This window comes from Miniopterus schreibersii (genome assembly GCF_964146895.1).
Source record: "Miniopterus schreibersii genome assembly, chromosome: 1".
NCBI lineage: Eukaryota > Metazoa > Chordata > Mammalia > Chiroptera > Miniopteridae > Miniopterus > Miniopterus schreibersii.
The window spans coordinates 94,562,311-94,577,154 of NC_138101.1; positions in this window are offsets into that span (position 1 = coordinate 94,562,311).

Here is a 14,844-nt window from a genome sequence, read left to right on the forward strand (position 1 = left end):
AACCTTTTCTTTTTTTCTCTGTTATATTACTTTACTTTATTTTTAAAATTTTCATTTTCATTTTTTATTGTTCAAAATATTACAGATGTTTCTTTTTCTCCCCACTGACCTTTTCCACCTGGTCTCACGCCCTTCCCAGTGACTCAACATGCCAGTGTCTGCGACCTTGGGTTATGCATATATGCATATAAATTCTTTGGTTAATCTATCCCCACCCACCCACACACCCCTCTATTTCCCTATGAGATTCCTCAGTCCAATCCATGCTTCCATATCATTGAATCTATACTGTCCATCAGTTTATTAAGTTCTCTAGGTTCCACAGATAAGTGAAATCATGTGATGTTTGGCTTTCTCTGCCTGGCTTATTTCACTTAGCATAATATTCTCCAGGTCCATCCATACTGTCCCGAAGGGTGCAAGATCCTTCTTCTTTATAGCTGCATAGTATTCCATGGTGTAAATGTCCTACAGCTCTTTTATTCACTCATCCACTGATGGGCATTGGGCTGTTTCCAGATCTTAGCAATTGCAAATTGCCCTGCTATGAAAATAGGGGTGCATATATTCTTTCTGATTAGTGTTTCAGTATTCTTAGGATATATTCCTACAAGTGGGATCACTGAGTCAAAAGGCAGCTTCATTTTTAATTTTTTGAGGAACTTCCATAATAGTTGCACCAGTCTGCATTCAGACTAGCAGTGTACCAGGGCTCCCCTTTTTCCACATCCTCACCAGCACGTGTTCTTTGTTGATGTGTCGATGGTAGCCATTCTGACAGGTGTGAAGTGATATCTCATTGTAGTTTTAATTTGCATCTCTCTGATGATTAGCAACATTGAGCATTTTTTCATATGTCCCTTGGCCATCTGTTTGTCCTCTTTTGAGAAGTGTCTATTCAGGTCCTTTGCCCATTTTTTTTTTTTTTAATATATCTTTATTGATTTCAGAGAGAGGAAAGGAGAGGGAGAGCGAGACAGCCAGAAACATCAATGATGAGAGAATCATTGGGGATAGAGACCACAATCCAGGCACGTGCCCTGACCTTGAATCGAATGCTGATCGCCTGGATCCTAGGTCAATGCTCAACCACTGAGCCACACCTGGCCAGGCCCTTTGCCCATTTTTTAATTGGTTTGTTTGTCTTCCTCCTGTTGAGTTGTATGAGTTCTTTGTACACTTTGAAAATTAGACCCTTATCAGATACATCCTTGGAAATATGTTCTCCCATGCTGTGGGCTTCTTTTGTATTTTGAGGCTGATTTCTTTGTGCAGAAGATTTTTAGTTTGATATAGTCCCGTATGTTTATTTTTTCTTTTGTTTCTCTTGCCCTAAGAGATGTATCACTGAATATTCCACTACATGAAATGTCTGTGACTTTACCTCCCATGTTTTCTTCCAGAATTTTTATGGTTTCAAAACTTACATTTAAGTCTTTTATCCATTTTTAGTTTATTTTTGTATATGATATAAATTGATGATCTAGTTTCATTTTTTTGCATGAGGCTGTCCAATTTCCCCTCTCACCATATATTGAAGAAACTGTCTTTACTCCATTGCATCCTCTTGCCTTCTTTGTCAAATATTAACTGTCCATAATGGCATGGGTCTATTTCTGGGGTCTCTGTTCTGTTCCATCGATCTATATGTCAGTTGTTGGAATAATACTAGATTGTCTTGATTACAATGGTTTTGTAGTACAGTTTGATATTTGGTAAAGTGGTCCTTCCCACTTTATTCTTCTTTCTCGAGATGGCTGCAGCTATTCGGGGTCTTTTTGGTTCCATATAAATTTTGGAATATTTGTTCTAGCTCTGTGAAATACGCAGTTGGTATTTTAATAGGAATTACATTGAATTATAAATTGCTTTGAGTAGTATGGACATTTTAATGATATTAATTTTTCCAATCCGTGAACATGGTATATTCTTCCACTTGTTTATATATTCCTCTATTTCTTTTTTCAGTGTCCTGTAGTTTTCCTAGTATAGGTCTTTCATATCCTTGTTAAGTTTATTCCTAGGTATCTTATTTTTTTGGTTGAATGGTAAATGGTATTGTTTTTTTTAGTCTCTCTTTCTGAGAGTTCATTGTTGGTGTATAAAAATGCCATTGATTTCCAGATGTTAATTTTGTATCCTGCTACCTTGCTGAATTCATTAATCAAATCTAGTAGTACTTCAATGGAGTCTTTAGGGTTTTCTACATACAATATCATGTCATTTGCAAATAATGACAATTTTACTTCCTCCTTTCCAATTTGGATACCTTTTACATTTTCTTCCTGTCTGATGGCTATGGCATAGACATCCAATACTATTTAAATAAGAATGGTGAAAGTGGACATCCCTGTCTTGTTCCTGTTTTTAAGGGAAATGGTTTTAGTTCTTGACCATTGAGAATATTGGCTGTAGGTCTGTCTTATGTGGCCTTTGTTTTGTTGAGGTATTTTTCCTCTATTCCCACTTTGTTGAGAGTTTTTATCAAAAATGGGTGCTGAGTTTTGTCAAATGCTTTTTCTGAATTTATTGATATGATCATATGATTTTTATCCTTTTTTTGTGTGTGATGTATCACATTTATTGATTTTCAAATATTATACCAGACTACATCATTGGGAGAAATTCCACTGGGCTGTGATGTATGATCTTTTTAATGTATTGCTGGAACAGGCTTGCTAACATTTTGTTGAGGATTTTAGCATCTATGTTCATCAGGGATATTGGCTTGTAATTTTCTTTCTTTGTAGTGTCTTTATCTGGTTTTGGGATTAAGATGATGCTGGCCTCATAAAAAGAGTTTGGGAGATTTTCCAGCTCTTGAATTTTCTGAAATAGTTTGAGAAAAATAGGTGTTAATTCTTCTTTGAATGTTTGGTAAAACTCTCCTGTAAATCCATCTGGTCCAGGACTTTTGTTTGCTGGGAGTTTTTTGATTACTGCTTCAGTTTCATTTGTTATTATCAGCCTATTCAGGTTTTCTATGTCTTCCTGATTCAGCTTTAGGAGATTGTATGCCTCTAGGAATTTGTGCATTTCACTCATGTTGTCCACTTTGTTGGCATATAGTGGCTTATAGTATTTTCTTAAGATCCTTTGTATTTCTGTTTGGTCTGTTGTTATAGCACCTTTTATTTCTGATTTTATTTTTTTGAGTCCTCTCTTTTTGTTCCTTGGTGAGTCTGGCTAAAGGTGCAACAATCTTTTTTATCTTTTCAAAGAACCAGCTCTTGGTTTCATTGATTTTTTTGTATTGTTTTTTTAGTCTATGTCATTAACTTCTGCTCTTGTCTTTATTATTTCCTTCCTTCTACTTACTTGGGGGTTTTCTTGGTGTTCTCATTCTAGTTCTTTTAGTTGTTGTGTTAAATGGTTTAGTAGAGCTTTTTCTTATTTCTTGAGGTATGACTGTACTGCTATGAACTTTCCTCTCAGGACTGCTTTCAATGTGTCCCATAGATTTTGGTTGTTATCTGTTCATTTTTTTTTTTTTTTCCAAGGAAATGTTTAATTTCTTCCTTGATCTCATTGGTAAACCATTCATTGTTTAATAATATGCTATTTAGCCTCCATGTTTTTGAATATTTTTGGTTTTTTATAGTGGTTAATTTCTAATTTTATGCCATTGTTATCTGAGGAGATGCTTGATATGATTTCAGTCTTCTTGAATTGGTAGAGACTTTCTTTGTGCCCTAACATATGCTCTGTTTTTGAGAATGTTCCATGTGCACTTGAAAAGAACGTATATTCTGCTGTTTTGGGATGAAATGTTCAGTGTTCTGTTAATGTCTATTAAATCCATTAGACCTAGTGTGTCATTTAAGGTCTGTGTTTTCCTGTTGATTTTTTGTCTTGATGATCTACCCAATGATGACAGTGGGTTGTTATAGTCCCTCATTCTGATTATGTTGCTGTCGATCTCCCCCTTAAAGTCCACTAGGAATTTTTTATATTTTTAGGTGCTCCTATATTGGGTGCATATATATTGATAAGGGTTATTTTCTGCTATTGGATTGTTCCATTTAGTATTATGTAGTGACCAACTTTGTCTCTTGTTATGGTTTTTATTTTGAAGTCCATTTTGTCAGAAATAAATATTGCTACTCCAGCTTTTCTTTCTTTTCCATTTGCATGGAATATTTATTTCCACCCCTTCATTTTAGCCTGTATGAATCTTTTGCTCTCATGTGGGTCTCTTGTAGACAGCATATATTTGGGTCCTGTTTTCAGCTACCCTATGTCTTTGATTGGACCATTTATTCAGTTTACATTTAAGGTTCCTATGATATATATATTTAATACCATTTTTCCTCTTTATGCTGATGTACCCATTTCTCACTATTTCTTCTTTTTCTTAAAGCTGTCCTTTTAGCATTTCTTGCAATGCTCGTTTGGTTGTTTTGAACTCCTTTAGCTTTTTTTTTTTGGTCTGTGAAGCTCTTTATTTCACCTTCAATTTTAAATGATAGCCTTAGTGAATAAAGCAATCTTGGTTGCATGTTCTTGCTTTTCATTACTTGGAGAACTTCATGCCACTCTCTTCTGGCCTTAAGAGTTCCTATTGAGAAATCTCATATCAGCCTTATGGGGCTTCTCTTGTAGGTCACTGCTTGTATCTCTTACAGCCCTTAATATTTTCTCTTCGTCTTTAACATTTTAATTATGACGTGTCTTGGAGTGTGTCTCTTGGTTCCTTATTGTTGGAACCCTCTGTGCTTCCCGAACTTGTGTGGCTTTCTCCCTCTCCAGCGTAGAGAAGTTTTCTGTCATTATTTCCTCCATCAAGTTCTCTATCCCTTGCTCTCTTTTCTCCTCCTCTGGCATCGTTATATTGCAAATATTGTTTTGCTTCCTGCTGTCCCAAAGCTCCCTCAGACTGTCCTCATACTTTTTAAATGTTTTTTTCTTAAACACGATAATTAGGTAGAAATGCCTTAACTATATGTGTGTTGTTAGGGTCAAGAATCTCTTCCATCTTTGTCAAGGGAAGTGCTAACCTCTCTTTTCATACAACATTAAACCTTTTCTTATAAGTGCATGAGCTTATATTTTTACAAATATTATAATATTAAGATAATTATTTTTGTTTAATTTGTGGATTTATATTCAACATGAGAAAATTGCAGATATGTTTTATGGTTTTCTTATTTTTCCTCTCATTAAGTTCCCCTGAGAAATACTTCCTTTGAACAAAAGTCAAGTCAGCTTTTCCTCCAGAATGAATGTGGTTCTGGTCTTACATTTCTGTAAAGCAAATTACCAAAATTATACTTTCAAAGACTTCTGGATTCTAGAATTGCAGATAAGGGTCTGTGGGTCTATATACAATTTCTAAACCTGTACATACTTAGTAATCTGACCTGCAAAATTTATTCAAATGTGAGACTGGGGCACAACTCTGAGTAACTGAGATTTCCAGAATTCAAAAATTAGTTACCACAAGTGTTTTTCAAGTTTCCACATAGATTGATCTAATGCACTCACATAAAATTCCTTTTTATAAATATTTTTTGTTGATTTTAGAGAGAGAGGAAAGGAGAGGGATAGAGAGAGAAACATTGATGAATAACATCGACCAGCTGCTTCTTGTATGCCCCCAGTTGGGGTCCCAGCCCACACCCAGGGCATGTGCCCTGACTGGGAATTGAACCAGTGACCTCTTGGTTCATGGGTTGACACAACCACTGAGCAACACCTTTCAGGGTCACAGAAAACTCTTAAACCAACAATTAAAGAATATCATCAGTGGCAAATCCAATAGAGACTTTAACTTTAACCACATATTAGATGCATCAGGGATTTCAAGCATCCTTAAAACATGGCTTTGAAAGGAATTCTAATAGTAATGAACAGCTGTGTGTCCTGATTTTGGTGGCAGTTGCACAAGTCTACATGTCATAAAATGGCATAAACCTCTACACACACACAAACACACACATGTGTGCATGTAACACTGGCAAAATCTGAGTAAGACCTTTAGATGTACAAATGCCGAACTCCTGGTTTTGACATCTTACTATAGCTCTGTAAGACATAACCACTGGGGGAAGCTCTGGGGCAAAGGTCCACAAGAACTCTCTGTACTATTACTGCAACTGCCTATGAAACTCTAGTTATTTTGAAGCAGAAAAGTTAAATAAACCAAACCAAAAAAAACCAGTGGCTTAAACCTGCACGGGGTTCTTTTTCTCATATAAAAATCCTCAAAAGTAAGCCCATAGGAGTGGCACAGCTGACTCTATGTGCTCCTGCAGGCCGAAGCTTCTGGGCCTTTGTTCAGCTGGTTGTTGTGACCCTCATTGTTACAAGGGGGCTCCTACTGCCCAAGCAGTGTCGGGATTCCAGAAGGGCATAAAAGGCAAGCGTGGTGGGAAACAGCAAAGGGGCAGAGTTTGAGGAGTACAAAGCTGATCCTCACTGTCCCCTGTAACTTCTCTCAACCTTTCATGCCCAGGACTGAGTAGCATGGAAAATACTGGATGCAAGCAAGAGTAGGAGACTGTATTTTTGTTCATTGTTGTGTGTTTCTGCTTTTTTTCCACTCAGAGCATATCCTGCCCTGAATGAATCAGGGTACCCTCTGTGGGATGCCAACCACCAGCTGTCATCTGGTGTGAAATGATGGGAGGGGAGATACTAGCATGTATTCTGACATTGGTAAAAACACAATAGAAAAGTTAGAAACAATGCTGTCAAAGTAACATACTTAATGGTATGGAGAAGATTGTAGTTTAAATTGATCTAAATGTAGGCCAGGAAAAAGAGAGTATATAGAGATTAGTATAAACACAATAGGTCAGGTCAACAAAAAGTGCAAGGTGGCTAGAAGAAGAGAGTTCCCCACTGTTGGTACATGGGACATGACAACAAAAACTCTAAGAACAGCCAACACTTGTAAATGCAAAAAGACATGCATTAATTAGTACTCACCCAGAGGACCTATCAACAAGGCCTGGTATATCTTACAAGCTAAAGCACTTTGGAAATTTAAGGTAACGTTGAAGCTAATCACTCTTACTGTTAAATGAAGTTTCTCTTTTAAATAACCACATCAGATATTTTGAAAGAAAAGCATCTGAACCATTTTTTTCTTAACTTAATATTCTTGTGTCTAAAATGGATGCAAGATTTAAAACAAAGAATAGTGACTGAATAAGGCATAATATAAGCCAATCCCTGTTTTCCAATTTATAGGATCTTTGATAGGTCTTTCCCCATCTTATGTTTTACTATATAAGCTATGCTTTGCTCTGTCACAAAAACAAACAAACAAACAAACTTTAGAACATCAGGGTTTTACAAAAGGCATTTTAATCAATCCTGGAAACTGCACATTTAAAACATATCACAGTTTCTGAGGTATAAACCATGACGTTCTCATGAGGGATTTGATTCTGTTCTTGAAATTTAAATCTAGGAATTTAAAAATTAATATCAATAAGCATCTATTGCCATCATGTATTCTTTTTTAAGGTGCAGTATGAGCATTATTTACATAGTATTGCAGTAGAAATTTGAGTCATATTGTCTTTTTTTTTTAATATATCTTTATTGATTTCAGAGAGGAAGGGAGAGGAAGAGAGAAAGATAGAAAGCTCAGTGATGAGAGAGTCATCACTGATTGGCTGCCTTCACCCAGAATCCAACTGTGGGTTCCTGGATCTTTGGCCAATGCTCAACCACCGAACCACACCCGCCTGGGCAGTCACATTGTCTTATCACGCAGAGTAGGCAGAGAGCATTCCATTTCCTAACAGTCTTATATGTTTGCTTTAAGAGAAAACAAGTATCATCCTACAATATGAATGTGTGAGGACAGATTTGTTAGCTTCTCTTAACTATATGCCAAAATAATCATTTGGACCCCAAGATCTGCTAACCTTGAAAAATGAAGATAATTTTACATAACATGTTGTTTGTTCTTGAAAGTAAAGCCAGTGTTCCTGTATGTTTTTTTCTTACTTGCAACCAGAAATATTATTTTACTATTTATTGACAAGAAAATGAACACTCAACAGGCAAAAGACTGCTAAATGTTGTAAAACTACTTGCATGTTCATAATAGCCAAAATTAGAAACTACAAATACATATTGAAAGTTAAAGGAGTTATAGTCAATAAAATTTATACATCATTGAAAATCAAAATCTTTACACACAGCAGTATGAATAAATCTGCTGAGTATAATTTGAATGAATAAAGTCAGACACAAAAGAGTACACATTATGTATATTTTTTCATTTAGTTGATTTTTTTTAAAAAGGCAAATTAATTTATGCTGTTAAATTTCAAGATAGTGGTTATACTTGGAGTAGATGGAATAGGAAATGAGAGGGGTTTCAGGGGCACTAATAACGTTGTTTTTTCCTGGACCTGACTGTCAGTTATGTAGGTGTGTTTAGTATGAAAAAAAATCTTTAAACTATAAGTTATTGTCATGAGACAATTCTATATGGGTGCCTTGCATATATATATCTTGTCTGAGTAGTGGCATTGGCTGCTTTTTGTTCCAGACTATATTTTCAGAGATATTAATAGAGAAATGGCCTTGGAGAATGGAGAAATAGCTCCCTTCAGGAAGGAGAGTAGATTTACTTCCTGAGTACTATAGTAAAGATAATGCTTCTTTCTAGGCTAATGATTGAGTACGTTTGTTTGCAGCCCTTAAAAGATTGGCTTTCTCTAAATTTAGAGTTCCTCTATTCTGACACAACCCACTGCATGTGCACGTGTGTGGGGCCTTTGATAGATGACCCTGTGGGAACTAAAGCCCAAGAAACATTGAAAAGGATCATATGTTAACTACTCTTATAGCTATGAGCAATAATTTGTCCTTATTTCCTCAGGATCCTTATGGCTTCTGCCAGCATCCATGAAATAGTGGCATGCTAACTTGCTAATTTGAGAATAGGGTGAAATCTCAGACCCTTCACATTTAACACTAAAAATCCACATAACAGATGCATACTTTAATAGAAACTTGAAAATTACTTGCAGCAGTCTTGGTTCCTTATCAATTATCAAGCACAGAAGGAAGCAAATGTAAAAACTAAAGAAGACACACACACTCTCAAAACAAAATCAAAACACTTGCTAGCATTCAAAAAGCAATAACCACTTTTTGCATCCCAATGTATTAGTTACTCTTCTTGGGAAGAGAGCAATACTAAAGATCATGGATTTGTTAAATCTCTTTTTAATGATATAAAATTTTAGTGGAATTTTCATTTGAAAAAGTGGCCTAGAATATTAATTTCTCTGTGTCACATATTATCTATCTTAGTTTTTCAGTTTTTTTTTCAAATCAATGGCATTTTTTCAAGATTTAAAAAATAGCTTTATTTTATTCACTTTGTTGAATAAGAAGCAAAAATGGATGCAAAATTCAGTATTTGTCAAGTGAACAATAATATTTTTTTGTGCTGTTTGTGGAGGAATCTATTGGTAGAAGACATGATGACTTGGAAAATGAGTCAGATAATGCCTTATTAGAACAAATTTTAAGTTTCTGGAGTAATTGAACTCATATAACAGTGAAAGAAAGTACAAATGGTAATAGCTCATAGCATAAGGAATAGGGAAACTGAAGCACAGACAGCTGAACTTATTTTTCCAAAATTGTTTAACAATTTTGTAGAGGAGGAACCTAAACCTAAATCTCACTAAAATGCCCTGTCATTATAGTCATAAGTTTATCCTAAAAGGGCAAAAGATAACGGCCTTTCTGTTTGAGGAATACATTTATGGTGTTATATGGCAAATGCTTCTAGGTGTGATAGTTCATTATCATTTAAATATGTGAATATTGGGGAATTTCTATCTTCCAAACATGGAGTAATAAGTGATTATTTTTGGAAAATTGAAAAATTGCATTGACAATGAATCATTAAACCCAAAACTTAGGAATTAAAAAACAATAACCAAATATATTAGAAAAATAAAACACATTCAGGGCTTCAATTCCCACAGTGTGCAGCTTTTTCTAAAGCAGTGTCAGTGACTCAACTCATTCTAATGATGTTTAGAGCAACAAGAAAAAAGGGCACAAAAATGGCATAATAAAAATAAGTTATCTGTGGATGGTGAAAACATATTATTGTATGAAATATTTTGCACAAGATCTTATGGGATTCCTCTCAGCTTTCATTACTGGGGCTGCCCTCCTGGGATTTTTGTGTGGCTTTTCAGCTTGGATAGAATAGAAGTGAAGGGGTAAGGATATTGAGCCTGATTGGTTAATCACTCTTGGGACAAGGACTTATGAGCTGCTCACCAAGTTTTTCAAAATAAACAGAATACAGGTTTTGAACTATAAGCAAGAAAAAGAGGCTTATAACTTAAAGGGAAAGTTACTTTTGGGTGGTATATTTATGGGTCTTTGATCACTGCTCTAACCTCCCTATTCCTCAAATCAGATAATTTTGTTTAATGAATGGGCATAATTCTCATTTTATTACTATATTCAGAAATATGGTGATTTAATTAACAATGTATTTTGACTTTAACAAGTTATGCTGTGAATTAACTAAGATCATTGTAATATAATTGTTTGAAAATTGTTTTTCTTAAGTCATATTAATAAAGAATTTCCCTCTGTAAAAAAATGTGTGTTTGCATAAAATAACCCAAAATATCTAATGGTAATCAAAAGTTTAATGAACCAACATATGAATAAAAATGGTCAATGTAGATATATAGGAACACTTTATTGCCTATGTGTTATAACTCTCAAAATAATACATTCTTGTGAGAGATGATAAAAATATTTTTATTGAACCTGCTTGGGTGTGGTTCAGCGGTTGAACACCGATCTAAGATCCAGGAGACTGTAGTTCAATTTCCGGTCAGGGCACGTGCCTGGGTTGAAGGCTCCATCCCCAGTCCGGGGCATGCAGGAGGCAGCGATCAATGCCAACTCTCTCATCATTGATGTTTCAACTCTCTCTCTCCCTCTCCCTTTCTCTCTCTGAAATCAATAAAGATATATTTAAAATATATATACATTTTTTTATTGAGCTATTATGAATAAAGATCAACAATTTAATTTTTCTAAGATATGCTTAACACTATAAAATTTTTCAAAATTATTTACTTTCTAGGATTTTTGTTGATAAGATATTATTATAGTACTAAAAGTTCTCCAAATTATTAGCAAGCATATGCTATCATATATATTAGTGTCATCCTGGCTAGCCATGACTACCTTGACAATGCTTATAGTTCCAAATGTATCCATAGAATTAAATCATGTGAGTAGATTTGAAATTAAACAAAATTAAATCTAAGATCATGGCTGGTTCTAATTTTCTTTAATCCAGATGCTGATGCTTTTCATCCTTTGAGTCCAAAATATGGCTAACAGTGTCCCTCGTTATGGTGTTTGTTGGCATCTCAAACCTCTGTAAGATAGGATATGGGAAAAGTTCAGATGGAGGGTTGGAGTTCATTCTGTTGAGTAGTGGTGGAGAAGAGAATAAACTGAAGCTTGGCAAAGAAAAATATCTGAATATGTAGTGATTCAGCTATTGGAATGTTACAGTCAAGAATTAATTTACTCAAATAATTAAAAGTCATTAAAAATCACAATTTCCTTAAAGAGCTTTTAGTTTAATGTTTCATGTGCATGAGCGACAAACATAAATGTTTCCATTTTACTTGGCTTCATGACAGATATGGATCAAGCTGCTCAAACCAGCTGTTAATTTTGATGAAATGACCCTATCAATGAGGTTTAACAAACATTAGTGTTATCATGGCCAACCATGTTGAAGTAGACAATGAGAGTCTAGTAGTATTTTGGTCTGTTTTGGGGGTGGGTGTTGATAATTTTCACACAGATAGACATAAAGAATAAGCTTACTGCTTGCCAGGCTTTTCAGGAACATAGGCCTGACTCTGGGCAGTGTCCTCTAGGCCATGAGCACAAGCTGGCATAAGTTCTTTCATGGCAAAGATAATCAGAATGTTCTCTTTCCCTGCAAACTCTCTCTTACCAGAGGAGGCGAGGGTATTTGGGATTTGGAAAAAGTAATACTAGCCTTAATAGAGTCACCAAAACATAGGCATTTGAGTTTCCAAAATTCAATGCTGCCTTCAGTCTAAGCATTTTTTAAAAATTAAATTTATTGAGTGAGAGAGAGAGAGATCAATTTTTGTTATTCCATTTATTTATGCATTCATTAGTTGCTTCTTTTATGTTTCTTGATAGAGGGTTGAACCCAAAACCTTGGCATATGGAGATGTTGCTCTAACCAACTGAGCTACCCAGCCAGGGCTCTAAGCATATTTTAAAATTTATTTTAATCTATTTATAATTTTGGTTTTATATTCATTTGAAAGAGTTAACAGCATATCTATTCTATTGTGATTTTATTTTACTGAGTATTTAGGCTATTTTTGTTTTATTTTCTTTCAGAACAGTCAGGGCCAAAAAAGGGATAACTGTTAAATGCAATAATTTTTCCTCTTTTGGCAGCTTATAAATTCTCTGAGTATGTTCATGGAAATATTCAGTGTGAATAACAGTAGAATCACTGAAATTTATCTGTATTATGAAGCACACTTAATTTAAATTCATTTTTCTCCCAATGAATGCTATGACCAAATAGCAAAACCCTTTGAGAGGATTCTATAATGGAAATCCTGACATAAGTTAACTAAAACAACTCTAAAAGTCAAGGCTCTGATAAAAATAAATTGGATTTATGCTCATTTTGTGTTTTGCCTATTTCTTGCAAAAAGAAACTGTAAGGGGAAAAATCAGTATTTACACTTTTGTTAAGTTTAATGGGTTTTCAGGTTTGAATTGTCAGTTTTGAGTTATATGAAAATCTGCAAAGAAAGCAGTATATGCAGCTAATTCACTACCACTGTTAGTAATTAACCAATCCCCATATGTTTATATTTTCTTCAAACTAGAAAGTATGTCATTTAGTGTGTAATTTTGTGGAAAGTCAATGCAGTGAATAAAAATACTATGTGTATACGAACTTCTAATTGTATCTTTTATTTGGGATTTACACCATTTTTATAAAGCAAAAGCCAGTGGGTAGCCACAGCTTGTAAAAAGGGAAAGCATTTTTTGCTACTGCAGAGAGTTTGTTCATGAAATGCTTGAGCTGACTTGAAATGGAAAGGATCCTAACACAAGCAAAAAAGCCAATGTGAAAACCTAAATATGCTCTTAGTTTAAGATTAGACTGATTTTGACATAAACATCTCACCTCTTTTTTACTCCTTTCTCTCGGATGTCATTTCTGTGAAATTTGAAGCTCTTAAAGTCAAGAATCGAAGTCTGGAGAGTATCAAGGGAAGTACAAATGTGTAAAAATATCGAGTGTCAAGTTTATCACTAATAATTTATTCTTTTAACACCCTTGCAAAGTACACTTCCACTCTTATTTCCATTTTGAAAGTTAAAAAAGTTCTATAAACATATTGGCTTTTTAAACATCTAAGCAAGGAATATCTCGACCAAATTAAGGCCCCATAAGAATGTCATTTGAGATTTAACAAGACATTTTTCCGTGCTCTCATTCCTCACACTCCCCATCCATTACTCATCAAAGGACTACTTGAGAAATATGGTTAAAATGGCAGCAAGAGAAAAATCAATTGATTCTTAAGAACTTCTAGGGGAAAAGTTTTAGAGAATTGAGTTGCTCTTAAATTCATTTAATCTATATATTTTTAGGTAATATATGTTCATATGTTTTAAAAAACAAAATAAAAACCTAAAATGGCAGCCATTGTCATACCATTCCCTCATATTATAGCCGTTGTTTTTCCAAATCAACCCATTTTATTTATTTATTTATTTATTTATTTATTTATTTATTTAAAATATATCTTTATTGATTTCAGAGAGAGGAAAGGAGAGGGAGAGAGATAGAAACATCAATGATGAGAGAGCCATTGATCGAGCCCACAACCCGGGCACGTGCCCTGACCGGGAAACGAACCCCGATCGTCCGAATCCTAGGTCAAGGCTCAACTGCTGAGCCACGCCAGGCCGGGCCTCAACCCATTTTAAATCTTAGCTTTTTGTTTTCTTTTGTTTTGTTTTTGTTGAATTTCATATTTTTAAATAACAAACCATGTTGTTTTGTATTTATTTTTAAATTTTAGATGTCTATTTATGGATTTATCTCTAATGGAAGATTAAACTAGCTATTTTATATTATGCTGCTGAAGTAAACGTCTCTCTATCAAACCAATATAGCTCAGATCTCAAGTTTATTATTAATTCTAGGTAAAATAAAGACATGGCAAATTAGATCTCAGAATGCTGACTAAAGAGAATTTTGTAAAACAGTAACAAGTAATGGGTATTGGTGGGAGACAGAGATTAGTTTTAATGGGATTCACACTAATTATATAGACCCTGGAAATCCTATAGTCCCATCCATGACTTCTGAAAATTTCCTGTATTATCTTCTCAGTGCCACTTAATAGTGTAGGTCAGTAATTTTCATTTATATCTATCTTATACCAAGTTGATCCCACTGAGAAATTATGTCATAGTTTTATTTCCAAAATTTAATAAAAAGAATATTTTAAAGTGAAAAGCCCCTTTCTGCCTAATTTTTATGGTCAGAACATTCTCACTGAAATAGTCCCCCTCCCTAATACAATACTCTCCTCTCTTACAATACTGTGTATACGAACTTCTAATTGTATGTTTTATTTCAGACTTAAACCCTTTTTTATAAAGCAGAAACCAGTGGATAGCGAAAGCTGGTTGAAAGAGTGCATTTGCTACTGCAGAGAGTTCAGTCGTGAAATGCTTGAGCTGACTTGAAATGGAGAGGATCCTATCACAAACAAAGCAGCCACTTGAAAGATC